Below are 24,624 nucleotides of genomic sequence, written 5' to 3' on the forward strand. Positions count from 1 at the left end.
CCCGAGTAGCTGGGGACTACAGGTGCCCGCCACCACACCTGGCTAATTTATTTTTGTATTTTTAGTAGAGACGGGGTTTCATTGTGTTAGCCAGGATATTAAATGGAATTTTTTTTTTTTTTTAAATCAGGGCATGAAATTTACTTTGAAAGTTTATTTGAATGATTATTTTTTATTGTGAAGAATAAATGAGATAATGTATATAAAGTACATACCATAGTAGTCACCTAATAAATGGTAGCTATTACTACTGTTGCCATGAGGCTCAATCTAATAACTTGTCTAAGGTTTGAACTTTTGCATCAGTCCCCAAAATCCTGTTTGTACTAAAATATACTATCTAAAAATACTCATAATACAAATATTCCATATATCCTTTCATTTTAACAAATATTTATGGATGATGCAATGTAAGCAAGAACCTGAGGATACAAAAAAGTAAGACTTGGTTCCTGTCACCTAGGAGCCCACAGTTGGTAGAGAGGACAGGCAGATATAGGAAAGGAGAAATTGCTTTTCCTAAATTATGCATCCGAGAAAATAGCATTCTGGAGTGTGGTTTTGAACAGAATTCTATTCTGCAGATAGCAACACATAAGTTACATGTTGATGAGATTAAATGTCCAAATCAAGTAATGAAATATATTTATTTAGATACATTTAATGTCTTCTTATATAACTATCAAGTTGCATTTTTTTTCTAGCTGCATTTAAATCTATGTGCATTTCCTTTCTACTTCTCCTGAGATTGATATGCAGCCAGCCCATTTCAGTTACCAGCATGAGGAATAAACCAGGAGAGAGGAAAGATAGTGAAGCAGCTGTCTTCCATTACAACATGTCTAAATGGATAGTTCTACCATGATGTTTCTTTCAATTCCTTCTGGGTTTGGGTGAGAGGGGTGGAAGGAATGTTTCCATTGGTGAAATGGTAGCTGAACTGCCAGATGCTATGACCTGCTATCAATACTACTAAAAAGAAAACCAGAGACATGGATTATTGTTGGCCAAAATATGTTTTTCTGTGGGCATTTTCTTTGTGTTTCATTTTATGAAAAATGATAGGTATCACATTAAAAAATCAAGTAGTTTATAATAATTGGAACCTCATTAGTAGAGTTTACATTTTATGTACCAAAATGTTAACAATCTATGTTTTAAAAATTAAACCTCGAACCACTAACAAATTAGAGCTAAAGAAATGAACCCATTATTGGAGAAGGATCATTGTGATAGATTGAGTACCGGAATTTTTTTAAAAAACAGTGCTATGTTTAGTACATTTTAGAAATAATTCCATAAAGTGGTATATGTTTTATAAGCATGAATTTAGAGATAAATTATCTTGGGAAGGTGTAAGTTAACAAACACAAATTCTGTTTAATATGTAATTACCCACTCTGGACAATGAACCCTTTCCATCCATGACTTTACTCTATGTGGAATTTTTTAGTAGATACCTGAAGTTACAAAATAGAAAAACAATCCTCTCTCCTTGGGGAATTTACAGTTTAATGTGGAATAAGTAAACTCCACATTTAATGTAGAATAAGTATGGTAGAAACCCAATTGACAAAAGTTAAAACAGTTTATGCAGCGAGAATTCAACTACCTAGAGACTTGTGGACTTTCTAGAATCATTGTCTTCTGTGCCTGATCTTTGGTTATTACTGGGATACCTGTCATTTATCTCTGCCCTTCTTTTACAAACCTTTCAATCAGCAAACTGGGACCAGTTGTTCTACTTAGAGATTACCCATGAGGCACCATCCAAATTGAATACTACTAAGCAGTAATTACATTATTTATAGCAGAGATTATTTGGCTATTTGCAGCACAAGGCAAAGAAGAAGGAACATAATCTCCATTCACATATACCTGTGTGTATATACATGATATATGTGCATCATAATAAACATCACAGTTCTTTTTTGGAATTGTGAAATATCCTCCGAACTTAATAGAAATTTAGTAAGCATTGGGCCGGGCATGGTGGCTCACACCTGTACTCCCGGCACTTTGGGAGGCTGAGGCATGCGGATCACTTGAGGTCAGGAGTTCATGACTAGCCTGGCAAACATGGTGAAACCCCAGCTCTACTAAAAATACAAAAAATTAGCTGGGCGTGGTGGCAGGTGTCTATAATCCCAGCTACTCGGGAGGCTGAGGCAGGAGAATTGTTTGAACCCAGGAAGTGGAGGTTGCAGTGAGCCGAGATGGCGCCATTGCGCCCTAACCTGGGTGACAGAGCGAGACTCCGTCTCAAAAAAAAAAAAAAATGTAGTAAGTAGTGAGAGAGAGAGAGAGAAATAAAGAGGGAGAGCGAAATGCTGGAGTAACTTTTTTCAAAGGAAATATAACGAAGTCAACATGAAAATCATTCTGTTACTATTTAATTCCTGTATGTCTATCAACCCAACTAGACCTATAATCTCTAAGGCAGTGACTGCTTCCTTTCAGACTCAAATTCAGCAAACAACTATGTTAAATGTTATTCCTGACCTTCCTCACTATGCCAGACCAAATGCTTCTCTCTGTACTCTTGTGTGATATCTCTATTAATTGCACTAACAACACTGTAAATACATTGAAACCCTGTATATTGAAATTCTCTATTTCTGTTTTTCTCTCTACTCTGCTAAAATATAAGCTCCTCAAATGAATAACTTTTTTTTATCCAGTGCCTGGCATATAGAACTGAGTAATATTTATGACATTCGGTGTGAAAGACTGTCCGGGCACAGGAATGATAAGACCTGAGACATAGTGATAGATGAAACTCGAGAATGTATTATTATTTGAACAAACTTGATTCTAATATTTACGAAAATGATATAGTTGAAAAGTGTCAAAATATAATCTTTCTATAGCATGTGACTTAGTTTAATATCCATGTTCTATTATTTCTTTGGTATCCTCTTGAGTATTTAATAAATTTTATTAATATCTGATTTAAATTTTAAAGTAGATAAATTAGGCTTTAATAAAAACAAATGGAAACTTTTAGTAAGTGGTTGGACTTGTTCTGAGTAAAGGAATATAGAATGGACCTTATTTGAAAAGTTGAAGTTTTTAAATAGTAAGAATATAGGTAGAAATTTCTTTGGAGATGAGTCTTGCTCTGTCACCCAGGTTGGAGTGCAGTGGTGTGATCTTGGCTCACTGCAACCTCCGCCTCCTGGGTCCAAGTGATTCTCCTGCCTCAGCCTCCCAAGTAGCTAGGATTACAGGTGCATGCTACCACACCCAGCTAATTTTTGTATTTTTAGTAGAGATGGGGTTTCACCATGTTGGCCAGGATGGTCTTTATCTCTTGACCTTGTGATCCGCCCGTCTTGGCTCCCAAAGTGCTGGGATTCCAGGCATGAGGCACTGTGCCCGGCCTATAGTTAGAAATTTTTGAAAGGAGTAATTGGTGTGGCCAAAGTAGAGCTGGCAACATGGTGTATATTACAAGGATGGCCTTCAAAAGGCAGAGGACTGTTGGATACCTCACTATTTTAAAGATAAATTTTATTTAAAAAAGAAATCTTATGCATGATCTCATTTCAGTTTTGATTTACTAGAAGCATATGATGGACTTACGAACAGGACCCTTCAAATCAAAATGCATCATTGTTTAGGAATATTCTGAAGGGGAAAGCCTGTGACTGCCTTCTCTGAGAACCATCTGCTCACCTACTTATGTCCCTTAAAATTGAAGCTTTAGGATATCCTTTGAAACCTTTTTGTTTCCTATAATATAATGTATAGTACCATAAATACCATTGCATTTGATTTTTGTGTGAAGCAACAGTAAATCACTATTAAAAAGGAAAGAATGAGGTTATCTTGCTGACAATTTAAAGAAAAGACTTCTTCATAATATATTTACGACATCTAAAATGCCTTTTGTCCTCAGGGTAGCACTGTAGTTCTTTGGTGCTTGAGTTGATACTGCAATTTAATACTGTACCTACAAAGAAAATTACAGTTTTTAAGCTGTTTATTCCAAGTGCTTTCAAAATGAAGACACTACTAAAGTGGTGAAAGCATGTAGTTGGAAAAAAAAGTAGGAGATTATTAATTTCTTAAAGGTAAAGAATATTGCAAATTCAAAAGATCTCACTCATTATCAATATGGGGTCCTTCTACAGTTTTGCATATTACAACATATTCTTAAAATGGAATACATAGTGATTTTGTAGCATCAACTATTTAAATTTTCTAACTCCTGAGTCCTTTTCTTGCTGTGAAATGTGTTCATTTTATTGTGTGATATTAACATATATCAAGAATATAAGTGAAATATTAAAGCTTGTCACATTCAGGGTTTTAGGGTTCTTAAAAATGTATAAAGGTTTTTTTACGACTGGGCGCGGTGGCTCATGCCTGTAATCCCAGCACTTTGGGAGGCCGAGGCGGGCGGATCGCAATGTCAGGAGATCAAGACCATCCTGGCTAACACGGTGAAACCCCGTCTCTACTAACGATAGAAAAACTAAGCCGGGTGTGGTGGCGGGCGCCTGTAGTCCCAGCTACTCGGGAGGCTGAGTTAGGAGAATGACTTGAACCCGGGAGGCGGAGCTTGCAGTGAGCCGAGATCGCGCCACTGTACCCCAGCCTGGGCGACAGGACCAGACTCCATCTCAAAAAAAAAAAAAAAAAAAAAAAACCAGCTTTATATATTTGTAAGATTTTGAGTTACCTAATTTTATAAACTAAATTATTTTGTGAAAAAAATGCTTAGAGTCGTACGTTCCATGTAGCAGTTGCTCAATATTTTTTTCTGGAATTGAATTAAATTATATCTACAGTTGCTTTAACAGAAAGAGCACTTAATTTGTAATCCACAGACCTGGTGGTCTTAGGCGAGTCACATAATTTCCCTCTCTTTCTATTTCCTCATCTGTAAAATGGGGATAGTAACTCAAAGGACTGGTCTAAGGATCAGTGCTTTTGAATAAAAAGCACCTAGTACATGACACATGGTGGGTGCTATATCCCAGCTATTATTATTATCCAAATGGCTTATTACTAAAGTAATGAAGGAAAGCTTTTATACAGTTATATCAAAGGTAGTTCTGGGTTATAGACTCAGAGACATCATTACTATGAGGATACAGAGAATTTAGGAAAATTTAAAAAATTATTTAAACAAAATTTGAAAAACACTGTAGGACTGTATTACCACATACAATTATATCTGCCTACCTATGTATTTAATCACTATCTTTTAGAAAACACACAATAAAAGTTCAATTTGCTATAGTTCATTATTGAGGTAATAGGAGCTTAGAGATTTGATCTAATAAAATGCTCTTGATAGTAAAGCAAACCCATGATGTTATCAGAACTTTTGGAGAAGCCCAGGATTGGGGTGTGCACATGTACCCACCCTGAGAACCAGTGGAACTATATAAGTCTGGTGTAATGTTTTCAGTACAATGATATTTATATACAACTATGTATCAAATAAATTTGCTAAGCCCTATTATAAATTAAAACTATTTTTAAACCATATTTCCTGACCCTGGTTTGGAAATTGATAAAACAGTTTAAAGCTGAAAAACATAAACTATAATGATTCAATAAACAATTTAAAAATAAGTTGTATAGGTAGCTGGAAAAGATTATAAATCTCAAAAGTATAGATTTAAGATAAAGCCCAGTTATCTAGAATTGTAAGGTTATAGTACATTTTTGATTGAGCACATTTAGCTTTTTCTGTTCCTCCACTTTGCCTAGCTGCCATTTCTTAACTATGAAAGGAATTGAAAAGTCCATCAGAGCTTTTGTTCGCAGCAAAGAATAGTCATTTGAAGAAAATAGTGCCAGGCCAGACATGTAAAGATATATAAAGAAAAAAAGGAAGGTGATAGGCCTAAATTCCAGACTATTAGCATATTCACAATGGTACAGGTATAGGCTAAGCCTGGTCACAGGTGAAAGGCGGTAGTGTGAGAACTCATGGAATTAACAAAGCTACTTCACACAAAGGGACGGATGGTACTTCCTCCATGTACATTCCCTTCTAAGATTTCAGTGACAAACAGCCTATGTAAGGCTGCAGTGACAGTTTATTTCAGTGGCCCTAAAAATACCTACATGTACCTAGATTTAATGTGTAAAATTAAAAGCAATGTATATTAAATATTTCCTAGGAACCTGTGATTTTGTGACCAAATGTCTGAATATACTTAAAAACAAATCCTAATTTTTTCTAAAGAAACATGATAAATGATAGCTGGCTACATTTTGAAATATTCACCCAATATTTCTGGAATAGTCAACATTTCAATAATAATTTTATTTGCTTTTTCATGGCTTTGAATTTGGTATTATTTTGTTTCTTTGTTTTGTCCTAAGTTTATATATATTTTTTCTTGCCACCATTTGCTGTGATTACAGATAGAGGTTTAGAGTTTAGCCTTTGCAATATCATCAGTTGATGGCATGTCTATAGCAGTATAGTGGATAATATTTTTTATTTTCATATATGAGGGCTGCTTGACTCTGAGTGATTTTCTGTTACAAGATTCTCTTTGGTTTATAGGCCTGCTTTACCTTGGCTTCTGAATATGCTGAAATCCTTTACTTCTGCCCTTGGTTATAACACCTTTTATTTGTTAACATTTTAAATGCTTTCAAATCTTTAACAATAATAAAGGCATTAGTTATTTTAATTAATTTGTATAGATGGAATAAAACCAAAGGGAAGCTGTCATTTTCTGGTTACAATAAAAAGATATAAAAGTTAATTGCTTTTCTTTTCTAAGAAAATTATGCTGACATCTTTGGTACGTACTGCTATTCTTAAAGGTTTGAGTTTACTAATCCTCAACAGTAAATCTTTAAAAATGTGTAACCTTGCTTAATATTAATTCCTAAGAATGCCACAAGAAACTAGCATCTTTATAGTTACTTTATATTGCAGAGTGAAATAAATTCCAGAAAGATGGGACTAATTATGGTAACTGACATTCTATACTCAATAAAAACTTTCCTTAATTTCACCCCTATGCAGGGAGTCTCAGCAGAATACCTCGCTTTTGTGTCTTGGTTGGTATGGCATAGCACTAAGTGACATTAGATTAGCAACTGGGGAACGACTTTGTGAAACTGTGTTTATGGAAGTGAATTTTCAGAGTTCAAGGTTGTGGGGCTTTTTTTCCTATCTCAAATTGCCTAGCAACTTTAGATTCAGGCAGAAGTTGGAGTTTATTTTACAAAACATGAAAAAGCTTTTAAACCAACATCTTTGAGGTAAATCTGTAGCAAAAGTGAGGCCACCTGCTGTTAAGAAAAGTGCCTACACATTCAGCACATTTCTGTCTCCAATAGAGGGTACTGCTGAGTAAAACACTGCCATTATTGTTCAGATCCTATAGGTGGCAGCAGTTCCTGCAGTTTCAGAGCATAACAATGGCTCGATTTGTGGGTCTAAGAATAAAGCTGTCATGAACTCATGGGATCTTTATACTGTAAGGGCTCTTCTTTGAAATGTGATACATGAGAAAATTACCATTAATTTTTAGTTTCCCTTTTAAGATTTAAGTAGCTTATCTTTCTTTTAAGTTCCATTGTGTATTTGAAATTGTGTCCCCAAACAAGTATTGACAGCCATAATTTTATGGTGTTAAATTATGAAGTATAAATTTTTAGGTAATCTCAGGGAAAGATATGATGTAAACTTTTTTTTCTTTTCCTCCCCCACCCCAGCCTTCCACCCCAATTACAAGAATAATCCATTGTTAATTTTGACTGCGGCTGCAATCTTGAGAAGGAAATCCTAGTTGCTATACAAGCATAATTTTCTTCATATTCAGGAGCTGAGTGGTTAATGGTTTTAACATTGCCATTCAACTTCTAGGAGGCTTTGAACCAAATTGTAGCACCTATCAAAGACAGGTTTTGTAACTCTCTTTAAGAAAAAAGAGATTTGAATCATACTGTAGTTTCTGTTAGGCGACACAGAACTGAGGATGTAAGTACTGTACTCTTAGAGCAACTCACTTTTTGCCTCTGACAAGCAGCAGAGTCGCCGTTACTTCAGTTGGTCACTTGCACACACACACACACACACACACACACACACACACACACCCTCCGCCCATCCAGAATAAACTCCATATTAGGTATAACAATTGTAATTCATTCAGTTTTAATGGTCAAATGATCATTAAAAAATTTTTCCCTGCTAATTATTGTGTTTAATTCAGAGAGTTGCAAAATGCTAAATAAAACTAGTTTTTTGGTTCAAGTCAAAATAGAGTTAAGCCTACTTCTAGAAAGCCTACCTCAGAAATTCAGCAACCCTTGTCTTACTGCTCAAATTAATTATCCAGAGACTTTATTATGATCGTTTCCTCAAATTATTATGAAAATCTGAGAACACTATCTTTGTTTTAAATTCAAGAAAGACTAGATTCTCTTTATCATTTAAGATAACAAAGTAACAAACTAATGGCAATGTATGAGTATCTTAGCATATTTTGACGGGAATAGGTTAAACTATTATTCTTTTGGAGCTGATCTCTTTGTATCCATTAGGTCCATTTGTAAATTCTATTGAACCATATTTTTGGAACTAATCTAAAGCTATGAAATGAATGCATTATTTCAAATTAAAACATACATATTTATATGTATTATACCTGTCATACATAGAGATGCATATATATATTTATTGAAGATAAAGGAAATGTAGGTTTTAGGGTTGCAGAACATTTGGATCATGTAAGTAGGAGATACATGCCTGTACCTTCTATCATCCATATATGTGTGTGTGTGTGTATGTATATATGAATACATTTATTCAATTGTGTTCAGAATGATGTTTTTCATAAAGAATTATTAGTGTCACATATAATTCCATTTCCCATTTGGTGGATATGAAAAGGAAACAGAATTATATAAGCAAAAAAGTTTGCTAGGAGCCTTACATGCTCTTAGTAATTATTTTGTGCATTGTCTGCTACTGAACAAATTATTTGTTTTTAAAGGAACTACTAGGAACAAAATACAAATCAAGTTATTTTTGAATACTTCTAATATTATATGTTTATATAAAATCTATTTTTGATGGCATAATGACAGTTTAATTATGTGCAATTTTTTTGTCCTTGCTATTGTTTTTAGCATATTTATAATAGCTAGCTGAATAGGAAAAAATCATCACTTAAGGCAAGGCTCTTCAGGTCATCTGTGAACATTGTGTCTGTCCTTTCTTTAAAAATATTTTGAACACCAAGATATTATAAAATAAATTCCATTTTTATATTTGCAATTCTCTTTCAGAACCTTATGTTAAAATTAATTTCAGTTTATATTTTCTTACGTAAATTATGAACATGTAAGGATGATCACTTCGCTCTAATTTGTAAATTTTACAAAGTATTTTAGTAAAATGATATATGTCCTTCAGTGAATTCATATTGCTATTTAACAACATATTCCCTAATGATAAAGTTGATATTTTTTGAGACGGAGTCTTGCTCTGTCGCCCAGGCTGGAGTGCAGTGGCCGGATCTCAGCTCAATGCAAGCTCCGCCTCCCGGGTTCACGCTATTCTCCTGCCTCAGCCTCCCAAGTAGCTGGTACTACAGGCGCCCGCCACCTCGCCCGGCTAGTTTTTTGTATTTTTTAGTAGAGACGGGGTTTCCCCGTGTTAGCCAGGATGGTCTCGATCTCCTGATCTCGTGATCCGCCCGTCTCGGCCTCCCAAAGTGCTGGGATTACAGGCTTGAGCCACCACGCCCGGCCTGATATTTATGTTTTGTAAGTAAAATCATTTCGATGAATGACAAAGCTTTTGATGAATCAGATACTATCAAAGTTTGGAGTTTTCAGAAATTCAGTGTATGTAGGTTTAAAAAATAAACTAAAACTTATTTCAGGTATCATACATATGGGGAAAAAATGAGATATATAGTTAAGTTTGAACAACAGCTTAGACTCATTTAAACCCGGATTTTCGAAATTTCAATTCCTTAAAATTAAAAATTCTGTTGATCTATTTAAAACTGAGTATGCATTTAACTTTCCCATATTTAACAATAGTAAATTTTAATATTAGTAAAATATTACCTAAAAGATGTTCACAGAAACTGTTGACATGTTTGAAAGGATAGGATATGATTAACTCATGCATTTTGAGGGGAATTTTAGGGCTTAGAGAATTACATAATAGACTGATAGGGAAAGACTTTCAGGAGAGGGAGCACAGTGACTGATATGCCTGAATTTGAGAAAGCAGCAGATACAATAAATGCCTGATTCTATGTAATGAGTAGTAAATGGAATTTCTCACTAATTGAATTTTTCTGTTTAACTTAGTGTCCATATGTACGTATTGTACATATGACTAGTTTTGTAAGCATTAGAATATAATAAACTTAATTTTAAACATACACCCAAAACAATTACTTCCAAAAATTCTTCAGGAGGTCTGTTGGAATCTTTAGTTTGAATGATTATCATTGTGAGCATCTATTGCTATTTTAGAGTCTTGCTTATGAGGAAAAATAATTTGATAATGATTGGGCTTTCTGATTACTTGGGTACTAGATAAATAAGAGTTTGTTAACACTAATTCTGTACATTTAGGTAAATAGATTTACCTATAAACATTTAATAAGATATTATTATTAAACATAGTTCTATTTTGAGTAATAAAATGCTGGGACCATAAGCACCTTTTTCTCTGAGTGGCCTTCTACAGATTTCTGGGCCCTAGAAATGGCCTTATCATTCACCCTAGGAGGCCCTTTTTTTCACAGGCCTGAAACTCTGTAGAATCCATGTTGGATATTATTAATGAATATGCTTCTTTTTGTAGAGGGGAGAATGATGATTGAAAAGGTAAATTAGTATCATAAACACTCCAGAAATTTCAGCATATGGGAGAAATTATTCTATCACTTCATGGAATCCATTGTCTTCGTGTGCATCTAGTTTCATGACCTGCAAGAGGGGACTTCTGAGCCATGGGCATGTACAATGAGGTTCTGCTTAAAGCCAACATTTCTTATAAAGACACCATCTGTATTATAAATAATTATGATGCCAATGCTGTAGCTTTGAGTGCTGTCAGATTGAATCAACAAGTACACATAGCATGCATGTTGTGGGCAAGACATGTGCTTTGCACGATATAAAAATACAGTAAAGGCTCCTACGACTGACGGTTTCCCATTCAGGCGTGACTATTCAACCCTGTCTACTCTCTTACCTAAATAGATATGTCACTCTCTGTCCATGTGGGGAGAATAAAGCTGAATGTGAAATTTAGCTTCCTTAACATTTAAAGTCAACTTCTCATTTAACTCATTTTTTTTTCTTCCATGCTTTCAGAAAAACAATGATGAGATCAAAATTAGTTACTCATTAGTTACCACAATTATTAAACTTTACTATTTTTGAGGTATAGGGATCCAACAGTACCTGTTCTGAAGTTCATTTTAGTCTAATGGACTTTATTAGCCTTAAAGATGTCATCTAGTTAATGCAATATATTATACATAGGCAGTGTAATTGCTCTCCTCTGTTTAGAGAGTGTATATGAGTAGTCATAAATTCTTGATGGCATAACCCAAACTGGTATCCTAAATCCTTGACTTCTAATTTTAGACCATTGTACTTCTAAAGTTTGCTTGTAATTTGAGTATTAAGAATTTAGAGGACAAGAACGTACAAAGGCCATCATATAGCTCAAAGTCTAAGGGAAAATAATGCTGTTTCTGTTCTCAATATAAAAAAATAATTATATGAGAAATTATTCATTCTGAAAACTGATCTTCAGGTAAAACTGGGCATAATTTAAAAAGGAGTAACCCCTAAAGACCTTTTGCGTTGTAAAATTCTAGCAATGTTGTGATTCCCGTTGATTTTAAAAAGTGGTATGAATGGAACTTCTGAATATCCCCTGAGATTTTAGAAGTATATGATACTGGCAATTATCACAAAAATATATTTCTAGAGAAGTCTGAATAATTGACTCTTTAAAAATTATGTTTTCTTGCAAAATCTCTAAGGAACTGAAGAAGTTTCTTAGAATCACAGGCATGCTCTTAAAGCATTACCATGAGCCTTTACTCTGAACTACCTCATATTGGTACCTCATACCTTCTTTGCAGAAATGAATGCCTAAGTCCTAATGGGGAGAAATATACTCCAAAATGATCTGAAGCCATTGGCAGGGAGACAGAAGAGATACTATTAGCAGAGCAGAAACACAAATAGATGGATAGAGCCAATGGGTTTTGTTTTTTTAATTGTAGAAACTGATCAACGATTTTAATATTTATATGAAAATGTAAAGAACCAATAATAATCAAAATCATCTAGAAGAAAAGGAAGAAAGTTGGAAGATTTACACTACCAGATATCAAGGCTTATTATAAAGCTACAGTAATTAAGATAGCATGGTATTGGTGTAAGGATTGATGAAAGTCAAATAAAATGATATGGAGTCCAAAAATATACCCACATATATGTGGAAACTTGATTTTATAACATAGGTAGCACTGCAAAAACAATGAAGATAGATGGTATTTTTAATAAAATATTCTGATCCAACTGGATAACTTCATGGAAAAAAATCGTGGTCCTCTACCTCATACCATTTACAAATATCAATTTCAGATTTCTATTTAGACTATAAATCTAAATATAGAAGGTAAAGCGGTAAAGTGCATAAGAATATCTTCTTTATCCTGAGTTAGGTGAGGATATCTTAAATAGGACAAAAAATAACTGTACAGAAAAGATTGATAAATTGGTCCATGTTATAATTAGGAATTTCTATTACTGAAGGATACTATTTGAAAGTAGAAATGTAAGTTACAGAGTAGGAGGAGGTATTTGCAATGCATATAACTAAGGACTTATTTTCAGAATATATAACAAATTCTTACAAATCAACAACAACAAAAAAGAACCTAATTTCACAAATGTGAAAACATGAACAGGCACTTCACAAAGAGTATATCCAAATGGCCGATAAACAGAAAAAGACACTAAACCGAAATAGTCACCAGGTAAATATAAATTGAAACCAAAATAAGATACCAACATATTTCCAACAGAATGGTGAAAACTAAGACTGACAAAACCAAGTATTGATAATATCGTTGAGCAATTGAAACTCATATACACTACTATTGGAAAAACCATTTTGGAAAACTGCTTGACAGTACATCTTAAAGCTGAAAGTATATGCGTCCTGTTTCCTGGCAATTTCACTCTCAGGTATAGTAGACCCTACAGAAATGTGTGCACCAAAAGACACATGCAAGAATGTTCATAGTATTTTTCATAATAGCTAAACATTGGACATAACTCAAATGGCCATCAACATTAGAAAAGACAAATAAATTGTGGTTTATACATATAATGGAATATTTTAAAAGCAAAGAAAATGAATCAACTATTTCCACACACAATATCCGGTACAAATCTCACAAACATAATGTTGAGCAAAAGATGACAGACTCAAAATAATACATATAGTCATGCATCACTTAACAATGGCAATACGTTCTGAGAAATGTGTCCTTAGGCAATTTTGTTGTGTGAACATCATAGAGTGTACTTACTCAAACCTAGATGGTATAGCCTGCTGCACACGTAGGCTATGTGGTATAGCCTACCACTCTGAGGCTACAAACCTGTTCAGCGTGTTACTGTACTGGATACTGTGGGCAACTTTAACACAATGGTAAGTATTTATGTATCTAAACATAGGAAGGGTACAATAAAAAACTGATAATCTGAAGGGACCACCATATATGTGGTCCTTCACTTACCAAAACATCCTTATGCAGCAGATGACTATACTATATGATTCCATTTGTATAAAGTCCAAACGATGGCAAAGCCAATCTGTGGTGTTAGAAATGCTTACCTCTGGGGAAGAGAGAAAGGGAAAAAGGGAAGCTTCAGGAGTGCTAGTAATATTCCATTTCTTAAACTGGGTGATGACTATGTGGGTGTGTTCACTGTTTTCATTTTTATTTTTTGAGATGGAGTCTCACTCTGTCGCCCAGGCTTGAGTGCAGTGGTGCAGTCTTGGCTCACTGCAACCTCTATCCCCTGGGTTCCAGCAATTCTTACGCCTCAGCCTCCTGAGTAGCTGGGATTACATGCCCGCACCACCACGCCTGGCTAATTTTTGTATTTTTTTAGTAGAGATGGAGTTTCACCATGTTGGCCAGACTGGTCTTGAACTCCTGGCCTCAAGTGATCCGCCCACCATGGCCTCCCAAAGTGCTGGGATTACAGGTGTGAGCCACCATGTCTGGCCTGGGTGTGTTCACTTTGTGATCATTCTTTCAGCCATGATCTTATTTTTTCACTTTTCTGTATGTACGTTGTACTTCGGTAAACAAGTTTAATAAAAAAGAGAGGTAACAGAAGCTGTGTTTTGCTTGTTGTTTGTTTGTTTTTTAGCCTTTCCAATACAGAGCAGAGGAAAAGCAGTCTGGGATGTGGATAAGGAGCTCTGGAAGCTTTTTCTGATTTGAAAGAGGTGGTTCACAGATGAGAAAAATATTTTTAACTTAGCCACAAACTCATAGTGTGTACTGATGTTGGTCATAGAATGCCTCGATGTTGCAAGGTTCTTTGGACTGTGGTTCCTTACCTACATAGGATAGTGTTTATGAACCTGAATATTGTTAAAGGAACTTTAGTCAGAGAGCTGAAAGCCATTGAACGATATGTTGCTCAGCACAGATACCACTTCTTACAAAAGGCCTTCCCAGGCCCATCAGTTTGGGCCAAGTGCTTTCCTCCTGTGTTCCCACAAATCCTTGGTGTAACTCCCAAGAAACTGTAAGCTTCCTGAGTGAAGTTGTCTGTCCTGAGAGACATTGTCTGTATTGTTTATAATTTAGATTCCAGTGCCTAACATTGTGCCCAGTACTGAATAAAGTAAGTGCATGAATGAATGTTTGTAAGTCAGTCGTTCATAACATGGAATGTGCTTAATATGTGTTTAACTATTTTATAGATAGATTCGATCATTTTGGAACATGTAATTCTTATCAGCACTGAATAGTAGGATGAGGAATTTGGGACCCTTTTGTAGGCACTAGCCTTTTGTTATTGTAGTTAAATTTTACAATAAACTAAAACTTGAGGACAAGTTGTCAAAATAATAAAGAAAAAGTTTACGATAAAATAGAAACCTACAAAGGCCTGGTATTCCCGATTTTAGAACAAACTACTTTTCTCAGAGTAACAGTGTGCTCATCTTGAATTACTTTATAAAACTGTAAAATCAGCTTTTTTTCCTGATAAGATAGTGCTTAGTGATATTTTGAAGTTGCTCTTAAACCATCTACAGCTTAAAAAGAACTTTCTAGCAAAGTCATTATAGGTAATGATTTCTCAAGTGTTTTGTTTGAGTTTTTCGTATTTATTATATAAAGTTGAAATATGTACTATCATGATAATTATAATCAAATAGAGAAGTCAGACTTGAATTTTGTATTTCTACCACTAATATGCTTTCCCGTCCAATTAACAGGTTTTTTAAAAATAAAGTTTTGACACTGGATTCATAAGGACAGATGTCTGTATCATACTACAAATATAAACTGTTTAATTTAGTGACAACGCCTAAGCCAGGCAACTGGAGTGAAGACAAATGAAATTCTTCCTTTTGTACTGGTCATTGTGTGAAGGCAACCATAGACACAACCTGTGTCCTGGGACGGGATATGTGAAATGGATGCACATCCTCAAATGTTACCATTTTGTGCATTCAAATGGATAGTCAGAAGACCCATAAGTTCCCTAATTTAGAAATTCCCACAGTTCTCAATAAAGTGACTTTCCACTAGTTTGAGTTGTCACCTTTTCCAAAGGCTTTGACACCACATCTTCCTCAATGAAGTAATTCTGCTTCAAGCAGGTAGATTTTCATATTCATGGCCTACAGGCCAGATTGCAAAAATGCTCTTTAGTATTTTCTTTATATCATAGCACACTTGGCTTTGGGGTAGTTTCTGCCTCATTTTCATACTAGCTTTGTAAAGATTTCTGTAGTATGTAAGATAACTCTAAAATTGAGGCTTATGTAATTAAATGAGACATATTTCAGACTTATGGAACAATGGCATGAAGTATGTGTCTCATACCAATATCAATGGCATTAAGTCTCCATATGTATCAGTTGTCTATCTTTAGGGATATGAAATGTGTAAGTTTGCCAGTATATAATTCAGTAATATTTGAGTGTGTTGGCCGGGTGCGGTGGCTCACGCCTGTAATCCCAGCCCTTTGGGAGGCCAATGTGGGTGGATCACCTGAGGTCAGGAGTTCAAGACCAGCCTGAACAATATGGTGAAACCCCATCTCTATTAAAAATACAAAAAAAAATTAGTTGAATGTGGTGGCGCCTATAATCCCAGCTACTTGGGAGGCTGAGGCAGGAGAATCGCTTGAACCCAGGAGGCGGAGGTTGCAGTGAGCTGAGATTGCGCCATTGCACTCTAGCCTGAGTAACAAGAGGGAAACTCTGTCTTAAAAAAATTTGAGTATGTTATTAATAACTTATTTCTATACAGAAATGAGCCAGGCATGGTGGTGTGCACCTGTGATCGCAGCTACACAGGAGGCTGAGGTGGGAGGAGCACTTGAGCCCAGGAAGTGAAGGTTGCAGTGAGCCAAGATTGTGCCACTGCACTCCAGCCTGGGTGACAAGTGAGATCCTCTCTCAAACCAAAAAAACACCCACCCCAAAAAACCCAAACTTATTTGTAAAGTGATGTTCAGTTGCATTGTTACAAAATATGAACTCATAATTTTTTTAAGCACAAGGATACTTATTAAATATTAGAAAAGCCTTAGGGTGTGTGTGTGTGTGTGTGTGTGTGTGTGTGTGTGTGTGTGTGTGTGTTTATGAAATGGAGTCCCTTTCCGTTGCCCAGACTGAAGTACACTGGCACAGTCATAGCTCACTGCAGCCTTGTTCCCCCTCCTGAGGAGCTGGGACTGCAGGTATGTACCACCATGTCCTACTAAATTTTAAACATTGTTTTAGAAATGGAGTCTAGCTGTGTTGTCCAGGCTGGTTTCAAACTTCTGGCCTCAAGCAATCCTCCTCCTGCCTCAGCCTCCCAAAGTTCTGGGATTACAGGCATGAGCCACCAACCCTGGACTTTTAATTTTTGGCATTTTTTATTCTTCCTCTAGTCTAATGGTTTTCATATTTATTTGTCCATGGAATCCTTTTTTTTTTTTTTAGACAGAGTCTTGTTTGGTCACACGGGCTGGAGTGCAATGGCGCGATCTCGGCTCATTGCAATCTCTGCCTCCCAGGTTCAAGCGATTCTCCGGTCTCAGCCTCTCGAGTATTTGGGATTACAGGCACTTGCCACCATGCCCAGCTAATTTTTGTATTTTTAGTAAAGACGGGGTTTTGCCATGTTGGTCAGGCTGGTCTCGAACTCCTGAACTCAGATGATCAACCTGCCTTGGCCTCCCAAAGTGCTGGGATTACATGTGTGAGCCACTGCGCCTGGCCAGAATACTTTTTATATTCTGATGTCATGGAAGAACTCCAAAATGAAATAATGAGGTATAATAGGATATTGCAATACTTGGATTACAACTGACAGAAAAATAAAGCCTTGTAAACTAATTGCTGTGAGAAGTAGCAGTTGTGATTCTTATGCTTTGAAAACTTTAACAGAATGGAAAAAATAATGGTAACATATTAGAAACATTGGATTATTGTAAAAAGAACAAGAAAAACCTAATTTAAAATGAAATTAAAAAACACTTTCAATGAGAGCAGCGTTTTTATGTTTTATCCATATGCATTTAATATAAGGAGAACTACTTATTGAGTTCCATGTTCACTATTTGGGTGAAGGGTTCACTTGAAGCCCAAACCTCAGTATTATGCAATATACCCATGTAAAAAACCTGCACATATACTTCCTGAATCTAATATATATATTAGATTCACATACACACACACACACACACACACACACACACACACACAAATGGGCAATGTTTCACTGTTGGATCTGCATACCAGATGCAACATCCAGTTATAGTATTATATATATTTTTAATGCAGACAAATGCAAAAATCCTTTTCCATACAGATATGTTAGAAATGTGTATAGACTTTTACAGTAGTTAGGTACTCTTGAATCAGACCATTCCAAAGTGTTTAATTATTTAATTTTCAGTAGCTCGTTTGTCATTTTTCTTTTTCTTCTCTTTTCTTTCTTTCTTTTTTTTTTTTAGATGGAGTTTTGCTCTTGTTGCCCAGACTGGAGTGCAATGGCGCGATCTTGGCTCACCGCAACCTCCACCTCCTGGGTTCAAGTGATTCTCCTGCTTAAGCCTCCTGAGTAGCTGGGATTACAGGCATGCGCCACCACCCTCAGCTAATTTTGTATTTTTAGTAGAGACGGGGTTTCCTCATGTTGGTCAGGCTGGTCTCGAACTCCCGACCTCAGGTGATCCGCCTGCCTCGGCCTTCCAAGGTGCTGGGGTTACAAGTGTGAGCCACCGCACCCAGCCTTATCATTTTTCTAGAAACTAAAATCTCCACATATTTGTCTTCATTTTGAAGTATTCTGGATTTCAAGTACATGAATATTATAACTTATGTTCTGAGAGCAGTATTATACTAGATGAACAGTATTTATTTCTCTCCATTCCAGCCTAAATAATTCAATAAGATCTAAATTCAGCTTTACTATTTTCTTTATAAAAGGCTTAAAATTTAACAAACAGGAGGAGAAAAAGGAAGAGAAGAAAACAGGGATGAAGCCATTTAGGAATGATAAACAAATGCGGCCAGGTGAGGTGGCTTTCACCTGTAATTACAACACTTTGGGATTCCGAGGTGGGTGGATCAGTTGAACTCAAGAATTTGAGACCAGCTTAGGCAAAATGGCGAAACCTTGTCTCTACAAAAAATACAAAAAATATTAGCTGGGCATGGTGACATGCCTGTAGTCTTAGCTACTTGGGAGGTGGAGGTGGGAGGATGGCTTGAGCCCAGGAGACAGAGGTTGCAGTTAGCCGAGATCATGCCACTCCACTGCAGCCTGAGCACTAGAGCCAGACCTTGTCTGGAAAAAAAAAAAAAAAAGTAAATGCAGAGTATTCCAGAGATTGTGACAAACTCTTAGCCATTTCTATGTTTTTGAGATTTCCAGCAAAGTTGTGCCAATGGAGGGGATAGAAGAGGTGGTCCATTCTAGGGCAATGAAGTGAGTTAGATAATTTTTTTTAAAAAGTAATAAAATTGAAAGTTGTTCTGCTTTTAATTATCACCATGTGCCTAAAAGTTTTTTTAAATGCCAGTGGTAAAATACCTCTCCCTATTCCTATTCATGTAGACCACTCCTACCATGCCCTGCTTTTGGTACACCATTGGCTTCCAGGATGTTTAAAAAATGAAGAAAATGCCAAAAACAGGGTTAAAAAATTTTGGGAATATTTTAAATGTTTTAATTTAATAAAGTAACTCTTTGTACAAAAGCAATTTAATTGAGCTATTCATAGGATAATTATATAATATAGAAATATTAACTTACACTGTACTATGATGAATGCCTGACTTTCAGCCCTGTCAGGGTATCTCTTGTGACTATATATCTGACCTTTTTTTGATTTTCTTTATGGCTGTGGGGCCAGACCATACACTTTTCTTGTTGCTGTTCTTTTACCTATTGTACCCCCTTAACCAGAATAGGCCCTTTTTAATTGGTAACTAATTGCCTTAAAGGTATGTTAAGAATATAGCATTCTTTGAAGCTATCAACAAATTTATAAGAAAAGTTTGTAGAGCATGAAATTCAGGGAATGTTTTCTTTCTTTCTTTTTTAATCAATTAAGTAATTAGATTTAGTTCTACTAATATTACTGATTTACCTTAAATCCAGATTCCAGCTGATAAACTTTTTGAAATGTGATGCACTGGTTAGGAATTTGAGAACTACAGATGTGAGACTCATCTAGATCTTAGTTATGATTTTATTGTTCACTTCATTTGAAGGACAGAGAAAAAAAGGCAGGGGTTAAACATAAATCTCAGAGACTATATGAGGATTAATGAAATTATGTCCCTTATAAAACATTTGAGTTATTTTTTAGTAGAATGCCAGCATGTGAGAATAAAGGAGGATATTCACCAGTATCTTCTCACATTTAAAATGTTACCAGAAGCAGATCATATTTGAAAATGAAATTTAGTCTATGGTTAATAGTTTATTTCCTCTGAAAATTGTTATCAACTTCCATAAATGTAAATTATATAGTTTTATTTTCATATTTTTTGATGGTCAATACTTGTTTCCGACATGGACAATATTAAGCTGTAAAGTTTCTGAGGTACTCCAGGTTTCTCACATATTCTTATTTCCAGGTAAGAATAAAAAATGTAAAAAACATTTTAAAAGTTAAAAAAGTCATATTGGAAGTAAGCAGTGTAGGTAAGGTGATTTGCATCTAAGAGTGCATTTGCCCAACTGAACTAATAGGGCAAAAACACTATTGTGTTGACATCTTTGACAAATCTTTCTTGGACCCAGTGTCACGGATGATATTGGTTTGTGGGTTGGGCCTTCTTCACTGCTTGGTTTATCTTTGGTGTCAATCAGTGATGATGATACAATCCATGACAAAGTATTTTTTGTTGAATACTTATCGTCACTCAAAATGGGATACAGTTCTTTCTAAAGATAAAGGCTTTCTCCTAAGGCATTTGTTCCTACTTTAAGAATTTATTGTAGCAGAATATGCTTCTTGGATTTTAAGTTATCCAAAAAGATAAGTTATCTGATCTTTTGGGGACATATTGTATCTTATTTATTTTGTTTTTTTCTTTTTGAGACAGAGTCTCACCCTGTCGCCCAGGCTGGAGTGCAATGGCACGATCTTAGCTCACTACAACCTCTGCCTTCTGGGTTCAAGCGATTCTCCTGCCTCAGCCTTCTGAGTAGCTGGGATTACAGGCACGCACCACCACACCTAGCTAATTTTTGTAATTTTTTTTTAGTAGAGACGAGGTTTCACCATGCTGGCCAGGCTGGTCTCGAACTCCTGACCTCGTGATCCACCCACCTCAGCCTTCCAAAGTACTAGGATTACAGGCATGAGCCACTGGACCCGGCCTTAATATTTTGCTCTATTAAACACTGGTCAACAGGAAAAAACATGAATTTGCTTTGAATCCTAAATAAGTTATGACTTTAGAACTAAAGTCACCTGTGCCGGGTACCTGAGGCCTCAGAAACAGATATCTGTCTGTATACTGTATATCTGAAAACAAAGTAGCAAAACTTTTTGTTTTTAAGTTTTAGTTCTGGACTTCTACTCTTTCAACCCATTAGAAATCATTCTGTCTCTCTCTGTCTCTCAAGTCTAAACAACCCCAGAGGATGTACTGTTCTTTTTATTTGCTTTATGAAGTGCTAATCAAACTATTGATGGTTTAAAAATTATTTGATAATAATGATTTTGCTTTTTGTTTTTATTCTTCTTCATGAGATGTTTTTTTCCTGGGGCAAGTTGATGAAGACGTTTTTGGCCACCTGATTTTTGCCTGTTGCCATTGACTTTTCCTTTTTGAAGTGTGACTAAGCTTTGAGAGCTCCTTCTTTGGTAATTCATAGAAGAAAAAGCCTTGGAAAAAATATTTGTACTTGATTTTAAGGGGTAACAAAATTTCTTTGTTGTTTGTTTTTTGGAATTGTGTTAAAGAAAATTATGAAATTGTAATGACTAAGTGCATATTTTTGAAGGGTTTTACTTTGTTTATTTCCTTCATCAAAAAAATAAGCAAACCAGTAACTGTTAACCCTAATTTATTTTTACTCTTCAAGTGACATTACTTTTAACTGGCTACATTTGGATAATAAAAGCCATGGATTTTAAACCACTTAGTAATTTGGTTTCATTTTTAACACAAATAACACCTTTTCATCCATTTTATATAAACTTCAAACAACATATGTTTTAACTTACTGCCAAATAAGAAGAAATGTGTTACATTAAAGTGCATGTTGTTTGCCTGCGCATTTGGAAATACCATTCATTTTATAGCAATTTTGAGTTATTTTTCTGTCACTTTGTATTCCTATTCAAAGAGACATACAGAAACCCTCACTCAAAACAACTCCCTTAGGGTTTACTCTTGGATGTCAGTAGACATGAATGGGAGGTACCGCATACAACAAGCTTAGGTCATGGAAATGTCAACTCTTGGTGACTTGCATTTATTATTATCCTTTGAATTGTGTCCTCTTGAAATTTTGTGAGTGGTATTTTAATGTATTTCTTTTATGTTTTAGGTGGGCAAAAGAGAAAGACCACCTCACTTTTTTTCCCCCTCTTCCCTCTGTTTATGTACAAAAATGAGATACTCTCATTCTCTAGAATTTGATCCAAATTTTAAAACTGTTGCTAACAGATAATGGTCATACAGAATGTGAAATGTTAATAACATAAAAAACTAAGACCTAAAAATGGAAACATTTTCAGTGCTAAGATGCAATTCAAAGTGTTGGATTGTTTTTAAATTAATGAGGAAGTATTTTTTAAAGCCCTTTTTCTTTTTTTTTTTTTTTTTTTCTGCCGCCCAGGCTGGAGTGCAGTGGCGGGATCTCAGCTCACTGCAAGCTCCGCCTCCCGGGTTCATGCCATTCTCCTGCCTCAGCCTCCCGAGTAGCTGGGACTACAGGCACCCGCCACCTCGCCCGGCTAGTTTTTTGTATTTTTTAGTAGAGACGGGGTTTCACCGTGTCAGCCAGGATGGTCTCGATCTCCTGACCTCGTGATCCGCCCGTCTCGGCCTCCCAAAGTGCTGGGATTACAGGCTTGGGCCACCGCGCCCGGCCTAAAGCCCTTTTTCTTTAGGATCTTAAATTTTACCAAGAGAACGTGGATTCTTTTAAAGAACACAGGTTAGAGTTAGTTAAAACCTACCAATTAGCATAGGAAAGAGAGACTTTATTATGACAGGCAAGGTTTAGATAGAATTTATAATTAGTAAATTGGAAAAATTAAAAACATCCCCAGGAAGCTTTCTCTGACCTCTCACCACCTGTCCTTGTTGGGTTAGGTGCCTGCCACTCCGTGAAGCTCAAGTAATCAGAGCACTATGCTTAGCACATCCTCACTAGTCCGTGAGCTCTTTCAAGGCAGGTACTGTATCTTATTTGGCTTAGTTTTCTCATCCATCTCACACAGTATTTGCTCAGGAAGTATCTGTTGAATGAACATCAGGTGTAGCGTGATGATGGATAGACCCTAATTATGTCCACATCCATGTAATAAAATGAGCAATATATTTAGGTTTGAAAATAATCTCACTACTTTTTTAAAGAAATAAATGCCTCTGCAGTCTTTCTGAAATAATTGATTTTTATTTTTAGACAGGTTCTTGCTCTGTCACCCAGGCTAGAATGGTAGTAGCGTGATCATAGGTCACTGTAGCCTTGAACTCCTGAGCTTAAGCAATCCTCCTGCCTCAGCCTCCTGAGTAGCCCGGACTACAGGTGCATGCCACCTGCCCAGCTAATTTTTAAAATTTTTTTGGTAGTGGTGAGGATCTTGCTATGTTGCCCAGGCTGGTCTTGAACTCCTGGCCTCAAGCAATCCGCCTGCCTTGGTCTACCAAAGTGCTGGGATTAAAGATGTGAGCCACCGTGCACAACCAATAACTGATATTTATTTTGAGGACTGATTAGAAGTTTTAAAATTTAAAAAAATTCATTGCAGTTTTGTAATATGTGAAAAAAAATCATGAAAATATATTATTAAAAATGTCATCACAATTCTGATAACCTAACTTTGGGTTTCTAAAAGCTTTTGTAGTGTTAATGTTAATACTGTCCTTTATTGGTGGCCAAGGATGTCAGTTGGAAACAATTCTTACTGCTAGTTGTTGGCAAGTTACATGAGCAAGGGAAATTTGGACCCAGGCTGAAATCTCTAGTCAGGCTCCATTCTTTAGCAGCTGTCACAGTGTAGCTCCAGCAGTGGGATGTACATTTCTTGTTCCGCATTATGAGCCCACAAAGAAAGCCACCAGTGAACAGGACCAGCTAAAGGTTTTATTCTCCTTCTGTTGGGTTGCTTTTGAGTAGATCCAGTTTCATTTTTATTAGTGATTCAGTTTCTTCCATGTATAATCACATATCTTTGGCAGAATCTCTTACTTTCTTATGAAATCTAATACCTACTAACTCAAAGTAAAGAACAATGAATAACCCTTAAATACAGAGGATTTAGTTTTTTCCCTCCTGCATTCAGAATAAGGCCATGGTTGCACTAGGCCATACCCAAGTTAATAATTTGTAAAATGCCAAAGCGTTTGAAGCTTTTCAGATTTCTGTTGTAAAAGTCCTCAGTACAATTTTACACTATCCTTTATATTGACCAACCTAAAGATTTGACTATTAATTTAACCAGCATTATTGTACTTTTCCTCTGGAATAAATCAGGGCTTTTTAAATGAATTGATCCCTTACTGTCTTATAACAATAAAGCATATTCAGCAGTCATATTTTTCCGATACTATTGCACAATATTGTCAATACTTGAAGAGAAGAACAGCTGTTGTCTAGGCAGTGAAGGTTAAAGGTAAACACTTCCTACCGATTC

General features: G+C 35.8%; 1 protein-coding gene across 1 annotated transcript in view; it reads left to right on the forward strand.

The window, feature by feature from the left end:
• Window positions 1-24,624, forward strand: part of CAMKMT (calmodulin-lysine N-methyltransferase) — a 406,998-nt gene that overhangs the window by 111,258 nt on the left and 271,116 nt on the right. The window lies entirely within an intron of this gene.

The sequence above is a fragment of the Mandrillus leucophaeus genome, unplaced genomic scaffold (genome assembly GCF_000951045.1).
Source record: "Mandrillus leucophaeus isolate KB7577 unplaced genomic scaffold, Mleu.le_1.0 Scaffold190, whole genome shotgun sequence".
NCBI lineage: Eukaryota > Metazoa > Chordata > Mammalia > Primates > Cercopithecidae > Mandrillus > Mandrillus leucophaeus.